The 16,051-nt window shown below is 56.1% G+C and overlaps 1 long non-coding RNA gene across 1 annotated transcript; it reads right to left on the bottom strand.

The window, feature by feature from the left end:
• Window positions 1–7,668: 7,668 nt before the first annotated feature.
• Window positions 7,669–16,051, bottom strand: LOC137453102 (uncharacterized). Its single transcript, XR_010990259.1, has 4 exons — window positions 16,008–16,051; window positions 14,695–14,773; window positions 10,505–10,607; window positions 7,669–8,285 (listed from the first exon to the last, which is right to left on the bottom strand). It is a non-coding gene; the product is annotated as an uncharacterized lncRNA (long non-coding RNA).

Genomic DNA, 16,051 nt, shown 5'->3' with positions numbered 1-16,051 from the left:
AACCTCACTGAGAACCCCCCAACTCCTTCAGGACCCCCACAGATTCCCCAACTTAGATGCCCACAAAACCCCTTTGGAGGCACCCAAACCCCCCATCTGATACGCCCAGCTCCGGTTTAGGTACCCCCAGACGCTTCTAATGTCCCCAGACCCGCTGGTGGACCAGCCCAGAACCCCCTGACACTATCCCAGACCCTTTCAGGGGGCTCCACACCCCTTCTAGATGCCCACAAAACCCCTTCACATGCCAAAAGAAACCTTTACCTGCCTCCAAACCCCATTTGGGGGCCACTCAGACCCCTTAGCAGCGGGTGGCAGCAACCAAGTCTGTTGCTCTCACCAATTAAACCTGGATGTTAGGAAGAAGATCTTCATAGAATAGAATAGAGCAGGATGAAAGAGAGATTGGCCTTTGGAATGTGCTGCCCAGGGAGGTGGTGGAGTCACCATCACTGGAAGTGTTTAGAAAGAGACTGGATGAGGCACTCAGTGCCGTGGTTTAGTTGATTAGATGGTGTTGGAATGGAATGGACCGGACCAGGTTGGAAGAGACCTTCAAGATCATCGTGTCCAACCTATCATCCAACACCACCTAATCAACTAAACCATGCAACCAAGCACCCTATCCAGTCTCCTCCTGAACACCTCCAAAGATGGTGACTCCACCACCTCCCTGGGCAGCCCACTCCAATGGGCAATCACTCTCTCTGTGCAGAACCTCTTCCTAACCTCTAGCCTAAACCTCCCCTGCCACAGCTTGAGACTGTGTCCTCTTGTTCTGGTGCTGCTTGCCTGGAAGAAGAGACCAACCCCCACCTGGCTACAACCTCCCTTCAGGGAGTTGCAGAGAGCAAGAAGGTCTCCCCTGAGCCTCCTCTTCTCCAGGCTAAGCAACCCCAGCTCCCTCAGCCTCTCCTCACAGGCCTGTGCTCCAAACCCCTCCCCAGCTTTGTTGCCCTTCTCCGGACTCCTTCCAGCAACTCAACGTCTTGCTTAAACGGAGGGGCCCAGAACTGGACACGGGACTCAAGGTGTGCCCTAACCAGTGCCAAGTGCAGGGGCAGAATGACCTCCCTGCTCCTGCTGGCCACACTGTTCCTGATATTGGCCAGGTTGCCAGTGGCCTTCTTGGCCACCCGTGCACGCTGCTGGTCATGACCAGAAGACAGGGATCAGAAGAGTCTTTGGCCAAGCTGTAAACCACTTCCTAACATTCAGCCTAAACCTCCCCTGGCACAGCTTGAGACTGTGTCCTCTTGTTCTGGTGCTGCTTGCCTGGGAGAAGAGACCAACCCCCACCTGGCTACAACCAGAACTGAGGGGACTGCAATCCTTGCAGCTTCAGCTTTCCTTCTCTGCTACTTCTTTTTTCAGATGGATTGTTTTTCAAAGGGACTGCTGGACAGCAGAACAGGATGGATGGCTGGGCCCCAAGAGCGGTGGGGAACAGAGTTAAACCCAGCCGGTGGCCGGCCGGGCACGAGTGGTGTTCCCCAGGACACCCCTTGTGAGAGAGTGAGTCCAGAGAAGGGCCACAAAGCTGGTGAGGGGTCTGGATAACAAGCCTTAGGAGGAGTGGCTGAAGGAACTGGGACTGTTTAATCTGCAGAAGAGGAAGCTGAGGGAATTAAGGCGTGGTCTGGCTTCAGCTCTCAACTACTTCCACGTTGAGCAAGGACAGCTTGTACTCACAGAAGGCACTGGCTGCTTGGGTTCAAGGTTCCTGCAGAGCTCAGGCTATCTCTCTTCATTAGTGAGGTCGTCCTGTCACCTAGGCAGAGAGAAGAAAATGCAGCTATGAAATTAGACCACTGGAATCGTGAGACTCGTTCTGCGTGAGACTCCAGGAGAATCCAAACCTAACCTTGGAGCTGCCCTGAAGAGCTCCTCATAGCTTGAGGAGTACCAGAGCAGGAACAATTCCCAAAAGGTTTTCACTGCATTCCTAGGGCACTTGAAGGATTGCCCTGGCTGTAGTTAATACCTAGAAATTCCTATCAAAATCTTTGCAGCACAGCAAGGAAATTGAGGGATGGGAAGGCAATATGTACTTACACGTTAGGCAAGAATTGGCTTTGCAAACTAATCTCTCTAACTGTTGGATATGCACTGAACTTCCTCGAGGCCAAATGAGGACCCCTTTATTTGGGGAAGCCTCAATGAATTGGACTTGGGGGGCATCAGACTGGGTGACTACATCTGAGAGTACCTTCCACAAGTGTCAGCATGGGAAAGATAGCTCAGAAAGCCTGGGTCCAAAGTTTGCCTTAAGAAAATATAGTATAGGAATATACTGTTGGCTGTGAGAAAGGGGGGAACTGATGAACAGAAAAGTCTCATTAACAGAACCACAGAGTTGATAAGAATTTTCCGCTTGTTAGCTGAAATGCTGGGACGCAGGGAGGGGGAGAGGGGCTGGCAGAGAGCCTTTGGATAGAGAAGGAATAACAGGATTTGTCAGTGATTCACTTCTGTTAGTCTTGGACAAGATGCTCTTTTGTATACGATAAAGGACACCTGCATGATATGTGTACTTCTGCTCTTTTAGAGAGATAAGCTTTGTATAGATAGGCAGCATCTGGACCTCTGTCATTATAGACAGATAACTTTTTGTATAAAAGTTTGCCCAAACCTCTCTGAAGACACACAGCTCTTTTGAAATGATCCTACCTGTGTCAGGCGCCAGAACAGAAGCACGATACAAGAGACTTACTGAGTCTCTTGTGTGTCTTTCTCTAAGTCATTATCAACGCTGTTTGCAGCACAAACCCAAACCCAAACCCACCCCGAGACACCCCCAGCTCCCACGGGAGCCTGCAGAGACCTCCCAAAGGGTCCGTCGGAGGTGCCCAGCTGCCTCCCCACGACCCTTGACCCTTTCCGATGGCCCCACGAGAACTTTACGTATCCCCAGACCCTTTTAGGTGTCCCCAAGACCTCCTCCGTCACCCCCAAAAGCCCTGCCGATGGCCCCAGACCACCTTCAGACGCCGGAAGGAACACACCTGGGAGTCCCGGGCCGGCAGCGACACCGGGACGGGACCCGCTGCGGCGCAGGCGCCGTGTCCATAGCGACCACCGGGACGCTGCCCCCCTGGCGCGAGCAGAGCCGGGCTAGGGCGCAGGCGCCGGATCCATAGCGACGCTCGAGTCAAGCTCTCCGCCCTCCGCTCTTCCCCTAAGAATTTTCGAGCACTCAGCGCAGTTAGGCTGCAGAAATTAGCTCACCCAGGGCGGCACACGCCGCGGCACGGCTGCACTGCCGGCCATTACACACCGGGTTGAGCACTGACCTCCCACGGGGCGGTATACGCCGCGGCACGGCTGCACTGCCGGCCAGTACACACCGGGTGGCAGCATTGAGCTCCCCCGGGGCGGCACACGCCGCGGCACGGCTGCACTGCCGGCCATTACACACCGGGTGGCAGCATTGAGCTCCGACGGGGCCTCTGGGTACGGTTGAGGCAGCAGCCGCCACCCCCGCAGAGCCCCGCCGGCCAAGCCCGGACACGCCCCCCTCCCCCCCCCCAAAAGCCCCGCGCTGCCCCGCCGGTGGCCACCCCCCCCAAGCCCCGCGCAGCTCCAGCGGCTGCTATAGAGAAACCCCCCAAAGCAGCAGAGACTGGCACTGACCTGGGACACAGCAGAAGAGCTCCAACCTCTACCAGCCACAACCCTGCACTGAGCCACTTTAAAGCATCTGGCGCCATGTTGTTGAGGGCGGTGCCATGCTGGGGGGGGGCGGTGCCACGCTGGGGGGCGGTGCCACGCTGGGGGGGCGGTGCCACGCAGGGGGGGGCGGTGCCACGCAGGGGGGGCGGTGCCACGCTGGGGGGGGCGGTGCCACGCTGGGGGGGGGCGGTGCCACGCTGGGGGGGGGCGGTGCCACGCTGGGGGGGGCGGTGCCACGCTGGGGGGGGCGGTGCCACGCTGGGGGGGGCGGTGCCACGCTGGGGGGGGGCGGTGCCACGCTGGGGGGGGCGGTGCCACGCTGGGGGGGGGCGGTGCCACGCTGGGGGGGGCGGTGCCACGCTGGGGGGGGGCGGTGCCACGCTGGGGGGGGCGGTGCCACGCTGGGGGGGGCGGTGCCACGCTGGGGGGGGCGGTGCCACGCTGGGGGGGCGGTGCCCCGCTGGGGGGGGCGGTGCCGCGCTGGGGGGGGCGGTGCCGCGCTGGGGGGGGGCGGTGCCGCGCTGGGGGGGGGCGGTGCCGCGCTGGGGGGGGCGGTGCCGCGCTGGGGGGGGCGGTGCCGCGCTGGGGGGGGGCGGTGCCGCGCTGGGGGGGGGCGGTGCCGCGCTGGGGGGGGGCGGTGCCGCGCTGGGGGGGGGCGGTGCCGCGCTGGGGGGGGCGGTGCCGCGCTGGGGGGGGCGGTGCCGCGCTGGGGGGGGCGGTGCCGCGCTGGGGGGGGCGGTGCCGCGCTGGGGGGGGCGGTGCCGCGCTGGGGGGGGGCGGTGCCGCGCTGGGGGGGGGCGGTGCCGCGCTGGGGGGGGGCGGTGCCACGCTGGGGGGGGGCGGTGCCTGCGTTGTGACCTCACGCTCAGCGTTCCATGGGTTTTATTCCCCTCCAAGACAACACGTTGAGTTCTGAGCAGCTGAGGAGCCCTGGGGAACACCTGTACAGAAACGTTCCTCCAAGAGCTGTCAGAAAAACGTTCGTTCCGCCAGCACTGCCGGCCGTTACACACCGGATGGCAACATTGAGCTCCCCCGGGGCGGCACACGCCGCGGCACGGCTGCACTGCCGGCCGTTACACACCGGGTGGCAGCATTGAGCTCCCACGGAGGCACACGCCGCGGCACGGCTGCACTGCCGGCCGTTACACACCGGGTGGCAGCACTGAGCACCTCCCTGGGCGTGGGCAGCAGCCGGGCCCCCACCTGGCTTTTATTTTCCAATGCTAAAAGCCTTTTAGAAGCAGAGAGGGCAGACAGGGGTCGTTTCCAAAGCTTTCTTACGCACCAGTCACTCCAAGCCCGCCCTCTCCAGCTGCAAACCAGAGGTTTGCCTCCGCCTCGCCTCACCCCAGTACTTACACTTTTAAAGATAGTGTGGTCCCCTCGGAGAATTTTCAGCACTTTAGGGGGGGGGCCCCCAGCCCTCGCTCACCTGCTTCTCTGCTGCAGCAGCCCCCTGCCCCACGTGGCAGAACCAGCCCACCCACAATCCCCCCACTCCCTTTGAGTCGCCCCCAAAAAGGCTCAAAATAAAGCAAACTGCCCAGCCAGCACCTCCTGCCTTTCACAGCAAGGACTGAACATTGCAGCTTTGGCCAAGACCATCAGCCCAAAGGAAGGCCTGGGCCCTGAGGAACTAAATGCAAGTGAACTATCTGACACCACCACAGTCCTGTGAATGTTGCAAAGCAGTAGTGCATGCGGTATAATAATTCGAAAGTTAAGGGCTGCTCAAGCTTTACACAAAGTATCCTATTCAGTTTTGGGTTCCACTTAACACAAAGTAAAAGTATAAAAGGTCAGAGGGAAAGCCAACTCTACCTCTGAACTACAGCAAGAAATACTGGAATCAAGGGGCCCTTTCTTCTGCTATTAATAGATGAAGAGAACATGAAAACTGATGGGCTAAACCAACAGGGCAAGATTAGAATAACTAGTAGAGAGAACGGAAGATACAAAGCTTCAACTGCATCTGTTTAGCAACGACTCCTACCAGATAACTTCCATGCCATAACTTTGCTGATTTCAAACAAGCCAGCTGGTGAAGCGTCTCGCTCACAGGCGGCCGACGAGGAGACGTGCAGAAGGCAGAGGCGAGGGAACAAGTCCTGAGCTTTGCTGCAGGCTGTCCTGCGGCTTCCCCTACCGACTCTTTCCCGTACACCACCGCAGAAGGAGTTGGGTGAATTTTGTCTCAAACCGGCTCCTAAGACAACCTCCGCTTTTTCCCTGGGTGCCTACGTGGGTGTTGCTTCATCTTTCCCTCACGCTCGGTACGGCATTCGGGTGCAGAGCAAGGCTCTGGACAGCCAAACCGAACTCCTGTGCTGAAGAAAAGGAAGCGGAAGCACAGGCTGAGCCCCTGAGCTCTAAACATTCACTGAGCCCCAGGAAATGCCTGCATGTGCTGGCTGCTGCCACCTCCTCGTTGCCCCGGGCCTGCTCATTGGAGGCTGCCTGGCAAAAGCACCTGCCCCCACTTTCCTCGGCGTTCTTTGAATACCCAGGTTGGAAACCTAAGAGGTAGCGTACTAATTGGAAAGCATGTTCCAGCGGGCGTGGCTGGAGGCTGGGCGCCGCCGCCGCTTTCTCTGCTCCCCGCCCCTCCTGTGCGCGGCCCCTAATCACGTGACGATCGCTGGGCGAGTCTGGGTGCTGCTGGGTTCGCCCTGGGATCGCTGGGCGAGTCTGGGTGCTGCCGGGTTCACCCTGGGATCGCTGGGCGAGTCTGAGGGCATTGGGGTCAGCCTGCAAGAGCTGGGAGAGACAGGAGAACAGCTCGTGAACTGGGAGTAGACTGCTCCCGACCGCGGCAAATAGACACCCACCCCCCCCCCCCCGCCGCTGGTGTTTCTCGGCCCCCCCCCTCGCTGCCGCCCACCCTCAAACCCATAGCAGAGTCCTGCAGCAGGCACAGAGCAACTCCAGAGAGCAGCAGAGTCCACACCGAGCTGATGCGGAGCGGAGAAAGCAGAGGGGACGAGGATTACGCTGGCTAGGTCGGAGCCGACGGGGCGAGGGCGGCGCCATCTTGGGAAGGGCAGGCGCTGTCACGGGGAGGGCGACGCCATCTTGGAAAGGGCAGGCGCTGTCACGGGGAGATCGACGCCATCTTGGGAAGGGCAGGCGCTGTCACGGGTAGGGCGGCGCCATCTTGGGAAGGGCAGGCGCTGTCACGGGGAGGACGGTGCCGTCTTGGTGCCCTCACTTCCGTCTACATGCCCCCAGCCCTCCTTTCTCACCCTCTAAGGCCCTTGAGGTGCTCGCAGCTCGCCTTGAGATGCCGGGGGAGATGTGGCTGGGGGACCCTGGGACTGCAGGACACCCAATACCGGGGTGAGACCACCCCAATCCTGCGGGACCCCAAACCCTGGAACCCCCCCGAGACCTCTAACACAACACCACCACTCCCCGCCCCCTCAGCTGCTTCAGGACCCTCCAGAGACCCCCCCGGAGACCCTCCAGAGGCCGCCAGACACCTCTCGATGCCCACAAAGCCCCTCTAGACGCCCCAGAATACCTCTCTGCGCCTCCCTGCAGAGGCCACTCACACCCTTGGCAGCAGGCGACAGCAAGCAGTACCTGGCCGTGCCCACAAGGTGGGAGCAGTGAGCAGAAGAGTCAGCGGCGCTAGGGACACCGAGACTCCAGCAGTGCCACACAGCAACCCACACGCTGTGGGGACCTGACACAGAGACCCCGAAACCACACTGAGGCACAGACCCCCCCACTCCTCCGTGACCCTCCAGACATGACCCAGGAGCCCCTCCAGAGGTCCCCAGACATCTCTAGATGCTCCCAGAACCCTTCACATGCCCCCAAATTCCCCTTTCATACCCCCAAGCCCACTTCAGATGACAGCAGACCCTCCTTAACAGGCCCCCAGCGCTCAGCAGGTCCGGTGCTGCTGTGCCTCGGGAGCAGATCAGCTGGTCTCCCTGCAGAGCTTTTTCCAGTCAATGAAAAAACAGCACACCACACACACACACGAAAGACAATCCACTGTTTTAATTGAGAGACAGTTGCTATTTCTGCTTCAAACCACACCCCACACCCCCCCGTGGCTCTGCTCAGGATGTGCTTTTCTCCTCTAGAAGCCTTTCTACAGAACAGAGGGGGGTCACGTCAAGGCCTTTCTGCACACAAATCACTGCCCTTCTGCAATCTCTCAATAAGCAGCACCGCTGTTCCTCTGCTGGAACACCTCACACTCACTCTTACACTTTCCCAGGGCTTTCCCTCCCCTCCAAGAACGTCCTGGCATTTCAAACATTTGGCATTTCAGGTCTGCAAGCAGCCTTTGTGGGAGGCTGCCCTCACCCCTCCCTCACTGCTCCTCTGCTGTATCCTCGCCCACCCCGCTGTGGCATCACAGAAGGAAAGACAGCCGAGCGGCTACGCTCCTGTTCTTTTTATCACCCCGAGCCGGGGACAGCCTTCTGGGCAAGGTTTGCAGCTTCAGCACACAGCTGAGCTTTGCTCTCACCCATTAAACCCTTTGGTGGTTTCAGCTTCCCGAGGATGTGTCGCCACAAGTCCTTGTCGGGGCACCGCAAACAGGGAGAGACAAAGCTCCGAGATCCAGGAAGAGGACGGCTGAGCAGACACCCCTAAAGAGAGAAACTTCATCAGCTGAACCTCACACTTCTCCCAGCTTTGCAACAGCAAAGAACTTTGTGAACAACACAGTGCTGCTCCTAAGGAGGTCACCAGCTTGCAAGTTACAGGAGAAATAAAAACCTTTTTATTACAGAAGCACTGGCAAAAATTTACGGACAGGAACAGCAGACGAGCAAATTCTGCGATTGAGCTAACGACAGACATCAGGCCTAGGATCTGGCTACCCTGACAAAGGATGCCAACAGGACAGAGTGAGGCCTCAGCAGCACTCCCAAAAAGCCCCACAGAGAGCCACAGGCTCTGGCCCGTGCCCCACCTACGGGCCGGCCCTCCTGGCAGCAGCGCAACACCTCCTCTTCAGGAGCCCAGGGACTGACCTCAGCCCCCTAAGGGCCAGGCAAGGTTGGTTCCTGTTAGCTGCCTAAAGCAGCCTCCCCAGCCCTGCTTACAGGGACCTTGGGCTGCTGCTGGGGACAGAAGGGGGATGGAGGGCTCCACAACTCGTCACACAGACCCCGAGCACAGGGCTGTTAAGCTGACAGGGTGCCAAGGGAACAGGCTGCCACGAAGGCACAGACCCAGGCCCTGAACTACAGGGTGGGTCACCTTGCCGCAGCAACACGACCCAGCGGCTTCGCTGCGTCCGACGAATAAAAGGAGGAAGTTCCACAGGAACAGAAGGGAAAACCTTTTCACTGTGTGTGCCAGAGCCCTGGAGCAGGCTGCCCAGAGAGTTAGTGGAGTCTCTGGAGACATTCAAAACCTGCCCCAGGTGATCCTGCACTGGCACAGGGGTTGGACCGGATGCTATTTTGGGGTCCCTTCCAACCCCTAACACTCAGTGATTCTGTGATTAGCTATGCTGGTGACAGAGTCTCACTGAGTGCTCTTTAAAATGTTTTTCTTTTCTTTCAGCCTAGGAGTTTCATATTTAAATAGACCTTCTGCTCTGTCTTCCCCCTTCCTTCTTCCATCTTGCGTCTAAACACTAGGAGAGCTTGATGAGCTGTATCCTGGGCGTCCCAACGTAACACATCTCAACTGCATACATGGATTTTGTAATCTTTTGCCCCATTGCTCGCACAGGGTGGATTAAGTTCATTACTTAGAGCTTGTCAGGACAGCTGTTGAAGTGTCCTGTGCAATGCAGGAGGAGTTGAATCCCATAGGAAACCACATTACTGTGCTTTGTCAGCCTGGTTATGGTCAGAAACCTCCTTCATTTTTTTTTCTCTTGAACAGATATATCACATGAGTCCCCAGAATTAATTTGCCTCTTCTCATAATTATTTCTTTAAAACTGTCTTAGAAGTGTCTCTGTCCTTCCCTCTCTCTAGATACTGGCCTCCTGAGCCCACGGCAGACTTGCACAGAGCTACTGCGAGCACCACTCTGCACGGCCTCTGGGGGGCTTTCAAGCACAGGCACCCCAGGAGAATCCAAACCTAACCTTGCAGCTGGCCTTAGAGCTCCTCTTTGGAAAACTGTCGCTGCCAGGGCCCACAAACCAACATCCTCTGTCAGCAACCTGGATGTAAGAGCTGAAAAGTGTCAACAGAAATTGTACTTGGACACCTCAGGAAGATCCTTCAATGAAAGAGCTGGCTCCTCCTGAAGGGCAAGTATGAATGGAGCTCTCAAAGTACCACACTTCAGAGCCTCCTACTTGCTAGCACTAAGACAATTGTTCATGTAGAACGACTGGCCACTCCCTTCAACAAACCCCACAGAACTGGCTCCTATCAACTCTCCAGAAGACACTGCTGCACTAGCTTGGCTGCCTGACCGGCTCAGTTCAGGTGGCTTAGGATCTCACAGAGGGTACCACCAGAACTGAGGGGACTGCAATCTTTGCAGCTTCAGCTTTCCTTCTCTGCTACTTCTTTTTTCAGATGGATTGTTTTTCAAAGGGACTGCTGGACAGCAGAACAGGATGGATGGCTGGGCCCCAAGAGCGGTGGGGAACAGAGTTAAACCCAGCCGGTGGCCGGCCGGGCACAAGTGGTGTTCCCCAGCACACAGAGGTGAGAGAGTGAGTCCAGAGAAGGGCCACAAAGCTGGTGAAGGGTCTGGATAACAAGCCTTAGGAGGAGTGGCTGAAGGAACTGGGACTGTTTAATCTGCAGAAGAGGAAGCTGAGGGAATTATGGCGTGGTCTGGCTTCAGCTCTCAACTACCTCCATGCTGGACAAGGACAGCTTGTACTCACAGAAGGCACTTGGGGGTTTGTGTGTGAGGTTCCTGTAGAGCTCAGGTCTCTGAGACTTCTGAACAGCTGTGCTTAGCCCAAAATCAGACAGTTTCACATCACCCTGGGAAAAAAAAATCCAAGAAAAGAATTCAGAAAGATTGTGCTTGAGCAAAAGAAAAGGTTTAACCGCTGCACAGCCTCCTGAGCCCATGGCAGACTTGCAGAGCTACTGTGAGCACCACTCTGCAAGGCCTCTGGGGGGGTTTCAAGCACAGGCACTCCAGGAGACTCCAGGCACTCCATAGAGACTCCAAAACCTCACTGAGAACCCCCCAACTCCTTCAGGACCCCCACAGATTCCCCAACTTAGATGCCCACAAAACCCCTTTGGAGGCACCCAAACCCCCCATCTGATACGCCCAGCTCCGGTTTAGGTACCCCCAGACGCTTCTAATGTCCCCAGACCCGCTGGTGGACCAGCCCAGAACCCCCTGACACTATCCCAGACCCTTTCAGGGGGCTCCACACCCCTTCTAGATGCCCACAAAACCCCTTCACATGCCAAAAGAAACCTTTACCTGCCTCCAAACCCCATTTGGGGGCCACTCAGACCCCTTAGCAGCGGGTGGCAGCAACCAAGTCTGTTGCTCTCACCAATTAAACCTGGATGTTAGGAAGAAGGTCTTCATAGAATAGAATAGAGCAGGATGAAAGAGAGATTGGCCTTTGGAATGTGCTGCCCAGGGAGGTGGTGGAGTCACCATCACTGGAAGTGTTTAGAAAGAGACTGGATGAGGCACTCAGTGCCATGGTTTAGTTGATTAGATGGTGATGGAATGGACCGGACCAGGTTGGAAGAGACCTTCAAGATCATCGTGTCCAACCTATCATCCAACACCACCTAATCAACTAAACCATGCAACCAAGCACCCTATCCAGTCTCCTCATGAACACCTCCAAAGATGGTGACTCCACCACCTCCCTGGGCAGCCCACTCCAATGGGCAATCACTCTCTCTGTGCAGAACCTCTTCCTAACCTCTAGCCTAAACCTCCCCTGCCACAGCTTGAGACTGTGTCCTCTTGTTCTGGTGCTGCTTGCCTGGAAGAAGAGACCAACCCCCACCTGGCTACAACCTCCCTTCAGGGAGTCGCAGAGAGCAAGGAGGTCTCCCCTGAGCCTCCTCTTCTCCAGGCTAAGCAACCCCAGCTCCCTCAGCCTCTCCTCACAGGCCTGTGCTCCAAACCCCTCCCCAGCTTTGTTGCCCTTCTCCGGACTCCTTCCAGCAACTCAACGTCTTGCTTAAACGGAGGGGCCCAGAACTGGACACGGGACTCAAGGTGTGCCCTAACCAGTGCCAAGTGCAGGGGCAGAATGACCTCCCTGCTCCTGCTGGCCACTCTGATCCTGATATTGGCCAGGTTGCCAGTGGCCTTCTTGGCACCCGACACGACCAGAAGACAGGGATCAGAAGAGTCTTTGGCCAAGCTGTAAACCTCTTCCTAACATCCAGCCTAAACCTCCCCTGGCACAGCTTGAGACTGTGTCCTCTTGTTCTGGTGCTGCTTGCCTGGGAGAAGAGACCAACCCCCACCTGGCTACAAGCAGTTGAATTTAACATCCTCAGGGCAATCAGGAGGAAGTATTCCAAGCTTACGACCCTAGACTTTAGGCGTGCAGATTTTGATCGCTTCAGGGATCTGCTAGCCAAAGTGTCGTGGGACAAAGCCCTGGAGGGAAGAGGGACCCAGGACAGCTGGTCAGTATTCAAGGACCACCTCCTCTGTGTCCAGGAGCTCTGTGTACCAACAAAGAGAAAAGCAGGTAAGAATGCTAGGAGGCCTGCCTGGATGGGCAAGGAGCTACTGGACACACTATTACTTAAAAGGAAACTCTACAGGAAGTGGAGGGAAGGACAGGTAGAACAGGGGGAATATAAGGAAGCTGCCCGAGCAGCAAGAGTCCTGGTTAGGAAAGCCAAAGCAGAGTTTGAGTTGAATCTAGCCAGGGAGATTAAAGGGAATACTAAGAACTTTTACAGATATATTAATGGGAAGAAGAAGACTAGGGAAGGTGTGGGCCCCCTCAGAAAGGAAAATGGTGACATGGTCACATGTGATGAGGAAAAGGCTGAGGTACTTAATAACTTCTTTACCTCAGTCTTCACTGCAAGGGCCTCTAGCCACACTCCTGATGTTATGGAAGTCAAAGCCAGGGACAGGGAGGAAGAACTGCCCATTGTAAGTGCAGATCAGGTTCGTGATCATCTGAAGAACCTGAAAGTGTTCAAGTCCATGGGACCCGACGGGATACACCCACGGGTGCTGAGAGAACTGGCAGAGGAGGTTGCTAAACCCCTCTCTATTATATTTCAAAAGTCATGGCAGTCTGGGGCAGTCCCCACAGACTGGAAAAGGGGAAACATTGCCCCCATCTTCAAAAAGGGCAAGAAGGAGGAACCAGGGAACTCCAGGCCAGTCAGTCTCACCTCTGTGCCTGGAAAGATCATGGAACAGATCCTCCTGGAGTCACTACTCGCTCAAAAGAATAGTGAAGAGGTGATTGGGAACAGTCAGCATGGCTTTGCCAAGGGCAAATCCTGCCTGACCAACCTGGTGGCCTTCTATGAGCAGGTGACAAAATTAATAGCTGAGGGGCGAGCAACTGATGTCGTTTACCTGGAGCTGAGCAAAGCCTTCGACACTGTCCCGCACCACATCCTGGTCTCCAGGCTGGTGACACATGGGTGTGATGGGTGACCACTAGATGGATAAGGAACTGGCTTGATGGCCGCACCCAAAGAGTGGCTGTCAATGGTTCCATGTCCCAGTGGAGGCCAGGGACAAGCGGAGTCCCTCAGGGATCACTCCTGGGACCTGTCTTGTTCAACATCTTTGTGGGGGACATGGACAGTGGCATTGAGTGCACCCTCAGCAAGTTTGCTGATGACACCAAACTGTGTGGTGCAGCAGACACGCTGGAGGGAAGGGAGGCCATCCAGAGGGACCTTGACAGGCTGGAGAGGTGGGCACAAGCCAACCTCATGAAGTTCAATAAGAGCAAGTGCAGGGTCCTGCATCTGGGTCGAGGCAATCCCAGGCACAAATCCAGGCTGGGCAGTGACTGGCTGGAGAGTAGCCCTGAAGAGAGAGACTTGGGGGTGCTGGTGGACAAAAAGCTCAACATGAGCTCTCAGTGTGCACTTGCAGCCCGCAAGGCCAATCAGATCCTGGGCTGCATCAGGGGAAGTGTGGCTAGCAGGTCGAGGGAGGTGATCCTCCCCCTCTACTCAGCCCTGGTGAGACCCCACCTGGAGTACTGTGTCCAGTTCTGGAGCCCCTATGACAAGAGGGATGTGGAGGTGCTGGAACGTGTCCAGAGAAGGGCCATGAGGATGATCAGAGGGCTGGAGCACCTCTCCTATGAGGACAGACTGAAGGAGTTGGGGCTGTTCAGTCTGCAGAAGAGAGGGCTCCGAGGTGACCTCATTGTCGCCTTCCAGTATCTGAAAGGGGCCTACAGGAAGGCTGGGGAAGGACATCTCAGGATATCAGGTAGTGATAGGACTAGGGGGAATGGAATGAAGCTGGAGGTGGGGAGATTCAGGCTAGATGTGAGGAGGAGGTTCTTCACCATGAGAGTGGTGAAACCCTGGAATGTGTTGTCCAGGGAGGTGGTCGAGGCCCCGTCCCTGGGGGTGTTTAAGAGCAGGCTGGATGAGGCTCTGTCCAGCCTGATCTAGTTTGGGGTGTCCCTGCCCATGGCAGGGGGGTTGGAACTAGATGATCCTTGTGGTCCCTTCCAATCCTGAATGAAACTATGAAACCAGAACTGAGGGGACTGCAATCTTTGCAGCTTCAGCTTTCCTTCTCTGCTACTTCTTTTTTCAGATGGATTGTTTTTCAAAGGGACTGCTGGACAGCAGAACAGGATGGATGGCTGGGCCCCAAGAGCGGTGGGGAACAGAGTTAAACCCAGCCGGTGGCCGGCCGGGCACAAGTGGTGTTCCCCAGGACACCCCTTGTGAGAGAGTGAGTCCAGAGAAGGGCCACAAAGCTGGTGAGGGGTCTGGATAACAAGCCTTAGGAGGAGTGGCTGAAGGAACTGGGACTGTTTAATCTGCAGAAGAGGAAGCTGAGGGAATTATGGCGTGGTCTGGCTTCAGCTCTCAACTAGTTCCACGTTGAGCAAGGACAGCTTGTACTCACAGAAGGCACTGGCTGCTTGGGTTCAAGGTTCCTGCAGAGCTCAGGCTATCTCTCTTCATTAGTGAGGTCGTCCTGTCACCTAGGCAGAGAAAAGAAAATGCAGCTATGAAATGAGACCACTGGAATCGTGAGACTCGTTCTGTGTGAGACTCCAGGAGAATCCAAACCTAACCTTGGAGCTGCCCTGAAGAGCTCCTCATAGCTTGAGGAGTACCAGAGCAGGAACAATTCCCAAAAGGTTTTCACTGCATTCCTAGGGCACTTGAAGGATTGCCCTGGCTGTAGTTAATACCTAGAAATTCCTATCAAAATCTTTGCAGCACAGCAAGGAAATTGAGGGATGGGAAGGCAATATGTACTTACACGTTAGGCAAGAATTGGCTTTGCAAACTAATCTCTCTAACTGTTGGATATGCACTGAACTTCCTCGAGGCCAAATGAGGACCCCTTTATTTGGGGAAGCCTCAATGAATTGGACTTGGGGGGCATCAGACTGGGTGACTACATCTGAGAGTACCTTCCACAAGTGTCAGCATGGGAAAGATAGCTCAGAAAGCCTGGGTCCAAAGTTTGCCTTAAGAAAATATAGTATAGGAATATACTGTTGGCTGTGAGAAAGGGGGGAACTGATGAACAGAAAAGTCTCATTAACAGAACCACAGAGTTGATAAGAATTTTCCGCTTGTTAGCTGAAATGCTGGGACGCAGGGAGGGGGAGAGGGGTTGGCAGACAGCCTTTGGATAGAGAAGGAATAACAGGATTTGTCAGTGATTCACTTCTGTTAGTCTTGGACAAGATGCTCTTTTGGATAAGACAAAGGACACCTGCATGATATGTGTACTTCTGCTCTTTTAGAGAGATAAGCTTTGTATAGATAGGCAGCATCTGGACCTCTGTCATTATAGACAGATAACTTTTTGTATAAAAGTTTGCCCAAACCTCTCTGAAGACACACAGCTCTTTTGAAATGATCCTACCTGTGTCAGGCGCCAGAATAGAAGCACGATACAAGAGACTTACTGAGTCTCTTGTGTGTCTTTCTCTAAGTCATTATCAACGCTGTTTGCAGCACAAACCCAAACCCAAACCCACCCCCAGACACCCCCAGCTCCCACGGGAGCCTGCAGAGACCTCCCAAAGGGTCCGTCGGAGGTGCCCAGCTGCCTCCCCACGACCCTTGACCCTTTCCGATGGCCCCACGAGAACTTTACGTATCCCCAGACCCTTTTAGGTGTCCCCAAGACCTCCTCCGTCACCCCCAAAAGCCCTGCCGATGGCCCCAGACCACCTTCAGACGCCGGAAGGAACACACCTGGGAGTCCCGGGCCGGCAGCGACACCGGGACCGGACCCGCTG

The sequence above is a fragment of the Melanerpes formicivorus genome, unplaced genomic scaffold (assembly GCF_026170545.1).
Source record: "Melanerpes formicivorus ecotype bairdi unplaced genomic scaffold, bMelFor1.0.p_v2 SCAF_61, whole genome shotgun sequence".
Classification (NCBI taxonomy): domain Eukaryota; kingdom Metazoa; phylum Chordata; class Aves; order Piciformes; family Picidae; genus Melanerpes; species Melanerpes formicivorus.
This window is presented reverse-complemented; position numbering and strand designations above follow the sequence as displayed.